The sequence below is a fragment of the Odocoileus virginianus genome, chromosome 11 (genome assembly GCF_023699985.2).
Source record: "Odocoileus virginianus isolate 20LAN1187 ecotype Illinois chromosome 11, Ovbor_1.2, whole genome shotgun sequence".
NCBI lineage: Eukaryota > Metazoa > Chordata > Mammalia > Artiodactyla > Cervidae > Odocoileus > Odocoileus virginianus.
Genome location: NC_069684.1, coordinates 24,195,775 through 24,212,068, shown reverse-complemented (window position 1 = coordinate 24,212,068; position 16,294 = coordinate 24,195,775). Strand labels below are relative to the sequence as shown.

At 40.5% G+C, this 16,294-nt stretch overlaps 1 protein-coding gene across 2 annotated transcripts in view; it reads left to right on the top strand.

Annotated features, from left to right (window-relative positions):
- The first annotated feature begins 892 nt into the window (after positions 1-892).
- Positions 893-16,294, top strand: part of RABGAP1L (RAB GTPase activating protein 1 like) — a 677,279-nt gene continuing 661,877 nt past the window's right edge. Inside the window, exon 1 of one of the 2 annotated variants that reach the window (XM_020902281.2) lies at positions 893-1,085. The gene's annotated coding sequence lies outside the window, so the exon portion shown is untranslated. The remainder of the gene's footprint in view (positions 1,086-16,294) is intronic. The other variant, XM_020902280.2, reaches the window with a different exon arrangement.

Below are 16,294 nucleotides of genomic sequence, written 5' to 3'. Positions count from 1 at the left end.
TCTTTAGTGGGCTAAAGTATCGCACAAATTTACCCAGATAAGGCTGAATATATTTGGTGCCACAAACCTTTAGAAACAAAGTGCTAAGGAAATTCAGAAAAATTCCTCGTCATTTTTTTTTTTTTTTTTTTGCCTGCAAGATCTAGGATGAAGGATATCCAGTTTAAGGATCAGTACAGTATTAGTCAATTAAAGAGTTGGCTTATTTTTATCTCAGCTAGTTTGTATCCCCAAATTTATTACCCCACAGGATAAAAAGGTGCAAATGAGGGTAAGTTTTCTTCATAAATACTTAATAGTGCTTCCTGTTTAATCCCCACTGGTTATTTTCCTTTTCAATCTCTCCTGAGTCCCACAGAAGGAACCTTTATAAGGCCCACAAGACACCTTGAAAGAGGCACAGAAAAGAGTAACTCATGAGAGAAGTTAGAATTCTTTAAGGTGACTTCCCTGAGGAGTACTGGGCATTAAGAATGACAATATACGTATACCAGGTTTATGAGTAAGAACACAATCGCCCCAAAGTAAGAATTATCTAAGAGATCAGTAATCGCTGGGCAAGGCTTCAGCCCAACTCGCTCGGAGATCGGGGACGCCCTAGCGAACCCGCGCGGCGGGGCTCCCGGCGTGGTTAAGCTGTGGGAAGTTCTGAAGCACCGCGAGCGTCTCTAGCTCGTTCCCGGGTCCCTACTCTTCACAGTCTAGGTGGGCCAGGTCTTCACTCAGACGCTAACCCAAACACAGCCAGGCGCGGACGTGTACGCGCGTGCGCGCCCGCCGCCCCGGGCTGAGAAGGCGCCTCCGCCCCTCAGGGGCGTGCACGCCGCGCCGAGGGGCCCGGACGTGCTCGCTCCCGACCCGCCACCACCTCCTCCTCCCCGGCCCGCCCCCTCCCTAGCCTCTTCCTGCCGGGCGGCCCTCCTCCCCTCCTCTCTCCGCTCCCTCCGCCCTATTCCCTCCGCCCTCCCAGGGCTTCGGCGGCGGCAGAGTGAACGGGACGGGCCGGGCCGCAGAACGCTGGGCGACGGGTGCGACGCGGGCGCCTGGCAGAGTTGTTCCGGCCCTTCCCGCGAAGACGGGAGGAGGTGAGGCGAGGGCGGCCTGCTAGGGGCTGGCGGGCGCATCAGCGGCCCGGAGCCGCGGGCTGGGCTGGGGATGTTGGCGCCGGGGCTGCGCCGGGGGAGCGTAGCTGTGGGGGCCGGGACGGGACGGGATGCGAGAGGACCGCGGGAGGAAGGCTCGGGACAGTCGGTGGCTCCGCGGACATCGGTGGTTCTCCCTGGCGGCCGCTCCTCGGGGCCGGGGCGGGCCGGCGCCCCTCACCTGGGGGCGGGGTGGTGACTTGGGCGCTCGCCTCCAGATGTGCCCTCCTGACACTGCCGCCGGCTGCTGCCGGGGTCGCTGTCCCAGCAGCCTCACGTCCGGGGGTGGGGGTGGGCGTGTGGTGAGGGTATTTTCTTACCCACGTTCAGGCATCTGTTCGTGACCGCGTCTCGCCCTCGCGCTCCCCCTGTCTCCGCCAGGCACTTTGCTCCGCTCCTGCTGTTGATGCTTGTGGTTTTGCTGGCTGGGATGGGCTGCGTGCTGGGCAGATCTCTACCTGCAAAGAATGCCCCGCTTCAAAGTTGACCGCCTGGCCATGCCAAACATCCCCCGTCCAGGTCGTGGGTGCTCAGTGTCCTGATAACTGAGTCAAAGTTTCTGAGACTGGACTAGTACTTTGCACTGGTCGCCAGCGGTGCAGGGCTGGGCAGTGCGTCAGCATGTGGAAAGGGGCCACTGGCCAGCGGGGAGGTGTTCGGGTGCTAGGGAACTGGACCGATAGGGTTGTTTCTGATCCCAGGTTAGTGTGTCCAGGTGCTTATGTATTCTCCCTGTACTTCTTAGATAGGATCAGTTTAGAAAACGTACCGAAATTTACGTGGTCACTTGTAGAATTGAGAGTTTCATGTAAGTGATGGGAAATGCCAACCTCATTTTGCTGATGGTAAGGACAGCTTTCACTTGCCTGGTAGATTTCAACGCTGGAAATTTGATTTCAAGGTCTGCAGTTCTGGTGTTGGAAGGTTTAGGGATTTTTAAAAATACATTAAAATTTTCTTGTATGTACTGGGGAGATAGGTAGTTGCTTTTTATAATTCTGAAAACACGGTATCACGAAAACCTGACTTTTCTTATAATAGTGTTTATGTGTGGCTTCTGCTGCACTTCTGTAGAATATCTGCTCATTTGTAGAATGATGGCAGAAGATACTAACATGAAGTTTGCTTGTGGTAAAATTGGGAATGGGTTTTTCCCATGGAAAATACTGGTCCACAAGTTGCCAGTATTGGAAAACTGGCCTGTGATTCATTATTTCAACAGAGTCCCATGTGAAACTGACAATGAAACTACAAAGGAGAAAAACCAGGTGAATTTAAGGTATACATTATCTTCAAATTGTATTAAATGCTTGTTTGGTTGGGGAGTTAGTTGAGACTGAGACTGGAGTCTTAAATGAGGTCAAAATGTGCCCTGATATTTTGTATTGACAGGTCATCTGGGGAGAAGTGATGTATCTGGGCAGTCTTTATATGTGAATGTATTACATAGCCTACATTATATTCTAGGAAGCTGGAAACAAAGTAGGAAGCTGGGAACAAACTACTGGGACATAGTGAATATACCAACAGGCATAAAAGGCATAAAGGGTGTAAATGTGTGACTTTTTTTTTTTGGCCTGAGTTATTTGATGGTAATTTTTATATGTTATAGTTGCAGTGTTCTGTGAATTTTTGTGCCCTTGCTAATTGTTTCATAATTCAGATAATTTTCTTTTCACCTTAGTGGTTATTACGGTGTTTTAAAACTTGAGTAACAGAATTTTATTGGGTATGTGAAACAGTTTTTATGTTTTATCAGCTCATCAGTTCTAAATTTGTGATTTCTAAAAACTTAAAATTTTCTTTGCCTTAACCCAAAGTTGAGCACATTCAGTTAGTATATATTTATTTGAACTCAGATGGTACAGCATTGAAGCTCAAAGTCCTTTTATCCGTTCTTTTGGAGTAATCAAAGGAAGGAATTCTCTTGTGCCAAGTTAAAAAATTATGAGTGGGAGCTAACAAGGCTTTGAGAGATTAGCTTTCAAGAGAGTAGTAGCTAAGTAGCAAAACTTTCTTGTTTTGAGGGTGTAGAAATTGGTCTGAATTCTAGCCTGCTGTTGTCTTGAAGTGGTGTGGGGTCTTAGTGGCTGAATAGAGGATGTTTGGAGGATGGAGATACTGTAGGCTGTGGGATTGCCAGGCACAGAGTTTTCTTTTTGCTATGTCTCACAAGTTTTAATGAGTTGTTACATGTGTATAGCTCTTGTATGTGTGTTTGTGTATTTTCAGTTGCTCAGTTGTGTCCTGCTCTTTGCCACCCTATGGACTATAGCCCTCCAGACTCCTCTGTCCATGGGATTTCCCGGGCAAGAATACTGGAGTGGGTTGCCATTTCCTCCTCAGGGAGTCTCCCTGACCCAGGGATCGAACCCATGTTTCCTGCATTGCAGGTGGATCTTCACTGCTGAGCCACCAGGGAAGCCCAGGTATAGCGCTTACTTTCTATACATAGGTTAGCCAGTGGATCTGAGCATGACCAGCAGCCCCAGGCTATTCCAGCCTCTGGTACAGCCTGTTATAGAGATGGTCTTATGAGCATTTGGCACCACAGATAGTGGAGGCAAAGAAAATACTGACTAGAGCCTGAGTATGGTAAAACACTCAGTTTTTAAGGCAAGGTTTAATATTGTGACCATGAAGAAAGACATTGCTTGACTTGACTCTTCGTTTTTCAAAGAATCGGACATGACTGAGCAACTGAACTGAACTGAATAATTTTCACTTGATGGTCAATATTTAAAATGGGGTAGAAGGACCTATCAGCAGACTCTAATAAGGAATAGTTAATGGAATTAAGTAGAACTTGTATCCCAACGTTCTCTTTTTCATACTTCACTTACTTTCCATATTGTACTCATGCAACAGATAGGATACTACAATTGAGTATTGCTGGCTTATATTCATGCTGACTTCTTTTTTTCATCTTTTGTATTTTTTGGTGTAATTTTTGGGATTTTCCTGGGAAACTTCTGTGCATATATTCAGTTGATTTGGAGTTAGATTTGAGCTACCATTATTAGCCTACTTGAAATTCTGAGCCTCCTAGTTTTCTAAATAACCTTAAAAATAGGAAACACAATTCTTTATAAACACTCAGGAAAAATCTGGTTACAGACTGTGTTGTTGTGATAGACATAGTACAGCCAAAAATATATTCAATAAACTTGCCTTCTCACCCAGTTTAGTAAGCTTAAATAAGAAGAAAGTAAGAAAGTATGTTTTTCAATAAAAAGCCTGATTTTCCCAGAATATCAAGTCTAACAACTGTTTGCTGTGCTATATTTCCCCTTGCCTATTCTAAATTCAACAAGTACTACATGTCTCTAGTCCCTGGCAAAAACTTAATTTTAGTAGTAGGGGATTCTCAGTAATGGAAGTCTATTGAGGGATGCAGATTTGTGCTGGAAAATTTGACAGGGAAACATCAGGGATGGAAATTACCCTTTTTATAGCTCTGGTTTTCTTTGTACCCAGGTTCTAAGCAAGGGCTTCCCTGGTGGCTCAGTAGTAAAGAATCCGCCTGCATTGCAGGAAATGCGGGTTAAATCCCTGGGTCGAGAAGATCCCCTGGAGAAGGAAATGGCTACCCATTCCAATATTTTTGCCTGGGAAACCCCATGGACTGAGGGGCCTGGCAGGCTCCAGTCCATGTGTTGCAAAGAGTTGGACAGGGCTGAGTGACTGAACAAAAACAACAAGGTTCTTAGTTGGGTGGGTGAAGGGCACGTATTCACAATTACATGGACCTTTTTTCATACTATAGATGTCCTTTTCCTTTCCTCCTGTCTCCCCAACCCTTTGCTAAATGAGCCGTTGCAACTAGTAGGAGGATGTTGTAGCTCTGGGTTGTAACTGAACAAAGGCTGAGAACCTTGGTCTTTTGCTAGTACTTCCTAAGCCAAATTTTCACTTCCTGTAATTTGCCTTCTGGTGATGCCAGTAGGCATCTTTCTTACTCATTTTTGAAGAGACATATAAATTTTGGTGTTGAAGAGATTACATGTGTAACTAAGAGTGCAGTTTATTGCATTATGTAGTACATATGGAAGAGGACTAGGAGATTGTTTAGCTGAACATTTATGAATGGTTTTAACTGTGACTCACAGTAAGAAATATATTTTATACCGATTCAACATGCACACACACACACACACACACACACACGAAGTTGAAAGAAAATTTTGGTGAAATAATACTTGTCGTTTCAGGCCTTTGCTGGAGCTGGCTTATCAGTTGACTTGTAAGAGTAGTTATGCCTCTCTTTCCACCCAGGTGCATGTGTAGCTTGAAATTGGCTTTGGTGGGAGTATTTACACCAGGGACATCAACAGATGTTACAGTTCAGAGCTTTTCTCTCTCCTTTGGATAGCTAGTTAAAAATTCATAGTGTACCACTTCACTGCCTACAACATACTTTGATATTTTCTATTTTACTTCATTTTATTAAAAAGATAATGCTGGGTTTTGATGCCAAAATTGATTTTACAGCCTGATAATGGATAACTGTCTATGGTTAAAAACTGGCTTAGTCCACTTTCTTGACTTTGTGGATGAATACACTAAAAAATTGAAGTTCAAGGTCATATAGCTAGTCATTACAAAGTGGGGTCTGTGGACTCCTAATCTGGAGTTATATGTAGTGGATTTATCTCTCTTCCTAACCTCTGGAACTCAGAGAGCTTAATATGTGTAAGATGTGTTAAGCAGTTTGAACAGAGATGAATAAGGTATGAACCTTGACCCTGAGGCTTTATGCTTGTGTGGGAGATTAAATATGGAAATGAAGATAATGTAAAGCAGAAAGTAATATGTAGTAAAGAGATAAAGATAAGGAGGTATAAGTTAGAGAGAGGAGGGAGAGATTACCTTTAGTTGTAAGGATATGAGAGGAGGTGACATTTAAACCATGCTTTGAAGAATGGGTAGGATTTGGACATGTGGAAATAGGATACATAGTAGATAGAGAAAGGTCTTTCTGGGACAGGGTGACCAAAGGTATAGAGGGAAAGAGCTAGGCAAGAAAGAGTCAGTACCAAATGGTGAAGAGCCTTGAATGCCAGTTTTCCTTTCTGTTTTTCAGCTTGTCTTTCACTTTTGTCTCTGCAGTCATTTGGTACTTGCTTCTTAACGTTCAGTAAGCTCTGTATGCTTTGCTCCCGACTTGACTATGACCCAGAGAGCACTTAAGTATCCTTAGAGTAAAAGCTGAGGGAAAAGTTATTAGTGTAAGAGAAGCAAAGTTGAGTATACCAATCCTAAAACTGTTGGAAAGAAAGGGAAAACATTTTCTTTGTAAGGAGATAGCATTATTTTTTGTTTTGCCAGATAGACAGCATCAGATTGGCTGTAGCATAACAGGAAGCAGTTTTGAAAGTCTTTTTAAAGCACCTTCTAAAATGTGCTTTCTAAATGACTGGGTCTTAATTTGGAGGCAGGTTTGGCTTAGGCAGAAAGGCAGTTGATACAGATCCACAGCTGAGCTGACTAGTTTTCAGAATTTAGGACAGCAAAGCAGGGTATTCATACCACAGCCAGTTGTGAAGGCTTGCTAGATCTTTACTCAAGTAGTTCCTTTGATTTCAGCATTTATGTCTTTGACAACCTGTATGACTGGAGATGTTTTGAAGTCCTGGATGGAGCTTGCTTTGTTCCATAGGGGAATTAGATGGCTGGAAATGAAGACAAATGACAGCATGTTGTGTCTGTTAATGAAACTGATTCTCAAGATTTTCTCTCTGTTGAAGATTTCATACTCACTGCTTCTAATTAAAATGATGCACAGTCAATTTGAAGAAGCTTTACTTCTCTTTGACTTACCAATTCTATAAAGTAAAAGCCCTTTTAGAATGTTGCCCAGGTAACACATACAGACTGCTGGAAGTGTGTGGAAAATTTTGGTAATCTTGGTAATGAAGTTGCTATAGTAAAAAAAAAAAAACAAAACTTGGTAAAAAGTTGGGCTACTTCTGGATGATTGGCAAGGAATTTTGGGGTTGAGATTTGGTTCCAAAATAAATATGAATGAATGTCTTTGCCATACTGTTTTCCTCATTTAAAGTTCTGATATGTATATTGTCCTGTTACTGTAGGTTTTAGCAGTTTCACATGAACTGTTTCACAAGATAGCACATCCCAAATAGCATGATAAGAGTTTAGAGGCAGCATGCTTCAGATACTTCACAGCACTTGAATAGTGCAGCTAATCATGTCAGCACAGAGGTAGGTTTTTTTTTTTTTTTTTTTTTTTACATGTTAGGTTTTACAAATTGAGTTTATTAAAATTTTCTACCATCAGTTTTTTTGTGTGTATGTGGTACACGGTGTCCTTAATTTAAACTGTGCAAACATTTTCCTAAACACATACACATGGATGTGTATGTATAACACACATGCCACCCACCAATTGTTGGAATTTTTGGTGAAAAATGACTGAAAGTAAGTGATTTGGCTCTTTGAAGACTGTCTCTTAAGTCACAAATATAAGAGCCATGCACACCCAGTGGGTTTTTTTTTTTTCCTTTGTATGCCACATTTCCAGGAAAGTGGCACATTTTAAAAGTCCGGCATAGAATTCATTCACGTGCCAGCGAAGGAGTTCTGAATTTCACCCTTCCCCTGGGTTTTCTGTGCGCCTGTATTCTGCCCTCATCAGCGGCAGTAGGAAAAATGGCATGTGTGCACATGCAGACACTCAGTTTGCGACCCTGTGGACTGTATAGCTTACTCGGCTCTTCTGTCCATGGGATTTCCCAGGCAAGAATACTGGAGTGGGTTGCCATTTCCTCCTCCTGGGGAATCTTCCTGACCCAGGGATCGAACCCGTGTTTCCTGCATTGGCAGGTCAGATTCTTTACCATTGAGCCACCAGAGAAGCCAGGCAAAATTACAGGACCTTAAAAAATCAAACTTCCACCAGAGGGGATGCAAATAACAAGCACTATTTTTAGAGAAAATACAAACTTGTGGTTTTTCAGTTTTGAAGGTTTAAGAGAAATGTAATGCTAGTTTTTGATAAACAATGTTGAGTGTTTATTCTGTGCTTCAAGATGTACTTTGTCATTTTTGAGCCCCATTTCTAAGAGCATTGTATAAGTGCAAATGTTTGTTAGAGTGGTTATTAGGTATTTCCTTCAATAGTTTCTCTTTAATAAATTTATCTTGATAAGACACTTGGGATAAATTATATCTTTGTTTAGTGAGAAGTCAGCCTCTGAAGGGAGACTATACATATACTGGCAGATGATATGGTTTCTTAGGTTGTTTTATAGTAATTTTTTTGTCTCAGCAGCTAATAGCCATCAGACCTTAATCATTTATTATTTTATTTCCACAGAGATCTTCTCTCATGGGCTGTATTCTTTCATTTAAAATCTCAGTCTCATATTTTGCCCTACTGTTAATGGTCAGGTTTGGACTAATGTTAAAGACTTTGTCCTAGTCTTTCTATGCAAAGATGTTGCTTATCAAGTTGGTACTAAATTGTAATTTAGTTAATGTCCTCTTTCCTGCATATATTTTTTTCTCTCAATATTATAGAATCTACTTTTAATACTAACCCAAGCTTCTTGGTAAAGTTAATGGGAAAAATGAAGTTAGATGTTATTATTCAAATCTTTGGACCACCTGTTTGCTAGTACTAGTGAACCTATAAAAATTTTTGTGCGTAAGATTGGTTGTTGTTCAGTTGCTAAGTCATATCCAACTCTTCGTGACCCCATGACTATAGCATGCCAGGCTCCCATGTCCTTCACTATCTCTCATAGTTTGCCCAGATTCATGTCCTTTGAATTGGTGATGCTATCTAACTATCTCATCCTCTGCATGAGTTACGCAGCTTAATCTTTCAGTAATGAGTCTAGGCCTCTAATTATGTATTTGTTTTATTTAATTTTTAAATTGAAGAATAGTTGACTTAAAAAGTGTTGGTTTCAGGTGTACAGCAAAGTGATTAAGTTACACACACACACACACACACACACACACACACACACAAAAAAAAGATCTTCACAACCCAGATAATCACGATGGTATGATCACTCACCTAGAGCCAGACATCCTGGAATGTGAAGTCAAGTGGGCCTTAGGAAGCATCACTACAAACAAAACTGGTGGAGGTGATGAAATTCCAGTTGAGCTATTTCAAATCCTAAAAGATGATGCTGTGAAAGTGCTGCTCAATACGTTAGCAAATTTGGAAAACCCAGCAGTGGTCACAGGACTGGAAAAGGTCAGTTTTCATTCCAATCCCAGAGAAAGGTAATACCAAAGAATGCTCAAACTACCGCACAGTTGCATTCATCTCACACGCTAATAAAGTGATGCTCAAAATTCTCCACACCAGGCTTCAGCAATACGTGAACCGTGAACTTCCGGATGTTCAAGCTGGTTTTAGAAAAGGCAGAGGAACCAGAGATCAAATTGCCAACATCTGCTGGATCATCGAAAAAGCAAGAGAGTTTCAGAAGAACATCTATTTCTGCTTTATTGACTATGCCAAAGCCTTTGACTGTGTGGATCACAATAAACTGTGGAAAACTCTTCCAGAAATCGGCATACCAGACCACCTGACCTGCCTCTTGAGAAACCTGTATGCAGGTCAAGAAACAACAGTTAGAACTGGACATGGAACAAGAGACTGGTTCCAAATAGGAAAAGGAGTACATCAAGGCTGTATATTGTTACCCTGCTTATTTAACTTCTATGCAGAGTACATCATGAGAAACGCTGGGCTAACCTAGGGTTAGCATGAGAAACAAGGTGGAATCAAGATTGCCGGGAGAAATATCAATAACCTCAGATATGCAGATGACACCACCCTATGGCAGAAAGCAAAGAAGAACTAAAGAGCCTCTTGATGAAAGTGAAAGAGGAGAGTGAAAAAGTTGGCTTAAAGCTCAACATTCAGAAAACTAAGATCATGGCATCTGGTCCCATCACTTCATGGCAAATAGATGAGCAAACAGTGGAAACTGTGGCTGACTTTATTTTTCTGGGCTCCAGAATCACTGCAGATGGTGATTGCAGCTGTGAAATTAAAAGACGCTTACTCCTTGGAAGGAAAATTATGACCAACCTAGACAGCATATTCAAAAGCAGAGACATTACTTTGTCCACAAAGGTCTGTCTAGTCGAGGGTATGGTTTTTCCAGTAGTCATGTATGGATGTGAGAGTTGGACTATAAAGAAAGCTGAGCACTGAAGATGTGATGCTTTTGAACTGTGGTGTTGGAGAAGACTCTTGAGGGTCCCTTGAACTGCAAGGAGATTCAACCAGTCCATCTTAAAGGAGATCAGTCCTGGGTGTTCATTGGAAGGACTGATGCTAAAGCTGAAACTCCATTACTTTGGCCACCTGATGTGAAAATACCACCTCATTTGAAAAGACCCTGATGCTGGGAAAGATTGAGGGCAGGAGGAGAAGGGGATGACAGGATGAGATGGTTGGATGGCATCACCAACTCAATGGACATGGGTTTGGGTAAACTCCGGGAGTTGGTGATGGACAGGGAGGCCTGGCGTGCTGCAGTTCATGGGGTTGCAAAGAGTTGGACACGACTGAGTGACTGAACTGAACTGAACAGACACACATATATATATAATTTTTGATTATTTTCAATTATAGGTTATTATGAGATATTGAATATAATTCCCTCTACTATATTTTAAGTTCTAGTTGTTTATGTATAGTACTGTGTATGTTAATACCAAACACTCAATTTATTCCTCCCACCATCTTTTTTCCCTTTGGTAACCATAAGTTTTCTGTGCCTGTGAGTCTGTTTCTGTTCTGTAAATAAGTTCATTTGTATCACTTTTTAGATTCTACATAGAATGTTTGATACCATATGATATTTGTCTTTCTCTGGAATATTTCACTTAGTACGATAATCTCTAGGTCCATCCATGTTGCTGCAAATGGCATTATTTCATTCTTTTTTATGGCTGAGTAATGGTCCATTGTATATATATACACCACATCTTCTTTATCCGTTCATCTGACAGTGGGTACTTAGGTTGCTTCCATGACTTGGCTTTTGTAAATAGTGCTGCTATGAACAGTGGAGTGTTCTAATTTTTTAAAAATTCTGACATGCATTTTATATTTCTTGTTGGCACTGTCAGTAGTTTTGATAGGTGAAACAGGTTTCTCCTGTTGCACTTGATTTCACAAACAATAGAATAGCAATCTCTACCATTTGAAGATAGCATAAGTGATTTGCCACAGTTTTTCCTCTTTGCATAATAATAATAATAACAAAAACTAACATTATGAAGTGTTGAATGGGTTAGTTATTCCATAAGATAATGTGCATTATCTAGTTAATCTTCACAGTAACTACCTGAGGTAGGAACTATTACAGTGTCCAGTTTGCAGATGAAGAAATAGGCTTAGAGAAGGTCGTAACTTATGATTACACAGCTCATAAGAGGCAAATCTCTTTTGTTCCTCAAAATAGCTACATATACCCCCCAAATGTTTTTATTTTAGCTTGGATAATTAACAATCACTCTTCTTTAATTGTCAGTTTATTTTATTTTCTTTTTTTTTGCACTGAGGGTGGAAAAATGTATTATGGTTCCCTGGGGAGAATACATTTATGTATTTTGCTTTCTTTCCCACAAGATAAACAGATTTTTTTGAGGGTGCAGTGGATAAAACAGCGTAATAGTATATTGTTGCTTGCTTGCACTTAATACTTTTCTTGTGTTTTTCCCTCAAATTTAGATTTCGTAAGTGTGATTTCCACATGTAAGTTAACATTATGAGTATGAAAGGTCGTTTTTATTGTATGGGGTGTTACAGTTTTATGGCTCTTTATACAATTGGTTTCATTCTCTGACACTGTTTTATTCAGCAGGCGTTTGTAAGGCAAGGAATGGATTCAGTGCTTGAGAAACAGAGATAAGAGATGGTTAAGGAAATGACAGTCATATTGGAGAAACATGCAAGTACAGTGGAGTGTAGCCGGGATGGGGGCAGTGTAGGATGTGTCTTACAAGAAAGCTTCAGAGGGTTCTGTAACCTGGTCTGAGTTGAGTTTAAAGAGGGTGAGAAAGGCATCTTAGAGGTATGAAAATTTGAAGTTGTAACTCTTTACTTGGGTAGACCCAGTAGCTCCTCATCTTCCTGAAACATGCAGAAACCCCCAAATGGATATAATTTTTTATAAGTAACTACTTAAAAATAAAGCTCTCACTGAGAACTTACTTTTATTTTATATATGATGCTGTGGTTTCTAAAGTAGCAGATTAAAAAGAATAACATAGAATTGAAATGGTGTCATAAATATACATACTGATAATAGTGAGATTGCTGACATTGATAGCAAGGAAGAAATAGGAAAAACTATACACATACACAACCCAACTCTAAAAACCATAGATAGTAAAGGAAAACAGCCTTGCACACTTATTTAGCTTTGGGTATCTGTTGTATTTCTAATAGTATATATAGAATAATAACGAAAGTTTGTCATGTTCTCCCTTACAAGAAAAGGTTAAATATATGGTCTGCATTTATGAAGGCATTAAAGTTTTTTTCTTAGAAAGATTTTAAAATATGAAATAGAGTGAAAACCAGAGGGTAAACTCTTATGTCAGTTATCAAATTGTTTATCTTGAGTGATTGATTTCCAAAGGGCTTTGAATAACCTTAAGATTTAGTTTTCTTCTTATATATGACACATCTGTTGTTTACTAGTTGCTCAGTCATGTCTGACCCTTTTTGCAACCCCTCTGTCCTGGCTCCCCTGTGCATGGGATTCTAGACCAGGCAAGAGTAGATTGCCATTCCCTTCTCCAGGGGATCTTCCCAGCCCACACATTGAACCTACGTAGCTCAGTTAGTAAAGAATCCACCTGCAATACAGGAGACCCCGGTTCGATTCCTGGGTTGGGAAGATCCCCTGCAGAAGGGAAAGGCTACCCACTCCAGTATTCTGGCCTAGAGAATTTCATGGACTGTATAGTCCACGGGGTCGCAAAGAGTTGGACATGACTGAGCGACTTTCACTTTCACTCCTGAATTGCAGGTGGATTCTTTACTATTGAGCCACCGGGGAAGCCCATATGACATGTAGACTGCATATTTTATGGAATATTAAACATAGTTCAGACAGTAAAGAGTCTGCCTTCAATGCAGGAGACCCAAGTTTGATCCCTGGGTTGGGAACATCCCCTGCAGGAGGGCATGGCAACTCACTCCAGTATTCTTGCCTGGAAAATTCCGTGGATGGAGGAGCCTGGTGGGCTATAGTCCGCAGGGTCGCAAAGGGTTGGACATGACTGAGAGACTTCTCTTTCTTTCACTTTCAGACATAGTTCAGCACAGTCTTTGCTATGTAACATTGGCTAGAAACTACTTGCTTATATTGTTCAGTCGCTAAGTCCTGTCTGACTCTCCTGCGACCCCATGGATTCCTCTTCCAAGGAGTCCACCAGTCCACCAGTCTCCTCTTCCAAGGGATTCTCCAGGCAACAGTACTGGAGTAGGTTGCCATTTCCTTCTCCAGGTATTTGCTTATATACAGTATCAAAGTTAGGATTCTTGACCATTTGGGTATCAAGTCTTTTTGAGAGTATGGACCAGGTTGTCTTTCTGTTCTGGATGATTTATAGTTGTCTCTCTCAGCCTAGATGCTATCATCTTGAAACCTTCACTGAGACTGTAGACTGTTAGAAATCTGTTAGATATCTCTTACCTGTGTTTTTGGAGCATCTTATTTCCTCCCTGTTGTGACACTAATAGCATTGCATTGTAGCTTGTCTGTTTCTACTTTAGACTACAGTATAGGCTTTTTGAGAACAAAAGCTATTTGGTTTAGGGCTCTGGAATTGGTCTCCTCTCAATTTGAATCTTGGCTGTGTGTGGCATTGGGGAAATTATCTGTAAAGTGGGGATAATCGTACTCCATAGAGTTATTTATCTTGAATATGTTAATGAATGTAGAGGAGAAATAACACAGTTTCTGGCACATTGTTTAGTTCTCATAAATGTTTCTTCCTCCTTTTTTTTTTTCTTATTGTGTCTGGCATTTACTTTTAAATGCGTTTAAAGGTGTTACTACATTAGTACTTTTAAAGTAGTTTTGTACACTGTGTTAGAGCTCATTTGGATCTATCATTAATATTATTAAATGAAAATTTCTTAAAATGAATAATAACTAGTATATAAAAATACAGTCTTTGAGCTAGATATCAGGAAATCATGTAGTCTCCAAATTTCATTATCAGCCTGAAAAACTTTCTCCAGGCCTTGTCAAGCATGTAATTGTTGTGATGGCAGTGGGTTTAAAGTAGGTGGGCCTGGTGTTCTGTCTGTGGTGACCTGGAGGATGGGGGTAGTGGAAGAGGAGGAAGCTCAAGAGGGAGGTGATATATATGTATGTAATTATGGCTCATTTGTATTGTTGTATGGCAGAAACCAGCACAACATTGTAAAACAGTTTTCTTCCAATTTAAAAATAAATAAGATGCTTCTGAATATAAAAAAATAAAATAAGTGGAAAAGATTGTAGAGTTCCTTTTTCTGAATTTGCTGCTTTCTGACCTTGTTCACTTGTCTTGGTAGCTATGCCTCTTACTGCCATCATCTTGACTTTGTTATTGATCTCTTTCTTGGAAGGAAAGAACCCTGTGTCTGACAAACTTACTAGCTGTGTGACCCTGGGTAAGTAACCTTACTTCTGGGTTTATATATCTGTATAATGAAGTAGTAATAATACCTCATGACTCTGAAATTTTAGAAATAGGTGCCTGGTGTATAGAAGGTGCTCTGTAGATTGTAGGTATTCTTAGCTCTCTTTTCAAGCCAGAATCCTCAGTTAGTAACTTTGTTTGACAGCAGCAAACCAAGAAATAGGGTGAAGGAGAACTGGATCACTGGGGAATGATAGCAGAGATTTTGCACCAGCACCCTTGACCTCAGATGGGAGATGGATGGGAAGGGCCTGTAGCTTTATTTGAAGGAGGGTGGGTGAAATCTGATTGGATCAGATGTAACATAACATCTGTAGTCTGGCTTAAATCCTCATCAACTGGTTGGGTGGTTTTTAATTTACTTAAAATTTAAAAGTTTTGTTTAGTTTTTAGTTATTAAAATGCTTACAATACTAAACTACTTACTTGATTACAGAATGACTTTTCAGTGAGCTGAGCACAACTTATTCAAGGCTTATGGGCTGTAGAGTTGTTCCTCTGTGATAGTGTGTAAAGACATTTCTAGAAATGAAGTGTCCCTCACCCCGCCTCCCCCCACGTATCCTTTACCCCCTTAGTGCCACAAGTTGTTGAGATACATATGACTGGTACTCCTGTTGGGATCTGTTATCTCATTACATCTCTGTTGTTTGCAAGGCGTCATGTTAAGTGTTGTGGAGGAATGTAAAGAAGTAAAACCATGTATTTCAGGAAATTGATTGCAGTCGGGAAAGTGATACATACATGTATTAAAAATAACTAATTAAAAAAATAACTAATTTTTAAAAAAGCAGAATTATTAATGAAAACATCTTATTTTCTGAGCCCAATATCCCTAGGGTCATTTAAGATAGTTTTGCTGGAAAAAAAAGTCTTAGGATGTTGTTATGCAAGTGTCAAACCATGGATTAGAAAAGTTGGAAACTGAAGTTTCTGACTAATGTTAATTTTTCCATCTTATTTGTGAATCTGTATTAACATTATCTTGTAATGATTCCTTCACTAATATCTTCTAAGAATTTAAAAAATTGTCACCTTCAAATGTGATCATTGAAGAGTTCATTAATTATTCTGTGTCTTTCAAAGCAGATTAAGTTAAATCATCATGATTTAGATATTTTCCTATGGCAGTATTTTATCTTAGTTTGTGTGTCATTTGCAACAGATCATCAAGTTAGTGCTGTATTTATTATTAAATCTAGTATAAATGTAGTATCTTTACTGCAAAATGGTGCACATTTGATCAAAAGAAGCAGTGCCACCCTCCCTGTTACCTCCTGCTGTACCTTGACTAACATTTGGATATAAAAGAATCTAATCAGATTGCTCTCTCCTTTGATTTTCCTGTTGTTGACTTCCTGTCATTCAGATCTCTGCTTAAAAAAATTTATTTCTGAGTCTTTCCCAAACCACCTAATCTGAAGTGGTTCCTGATGCTCTTGGCTTGCTCT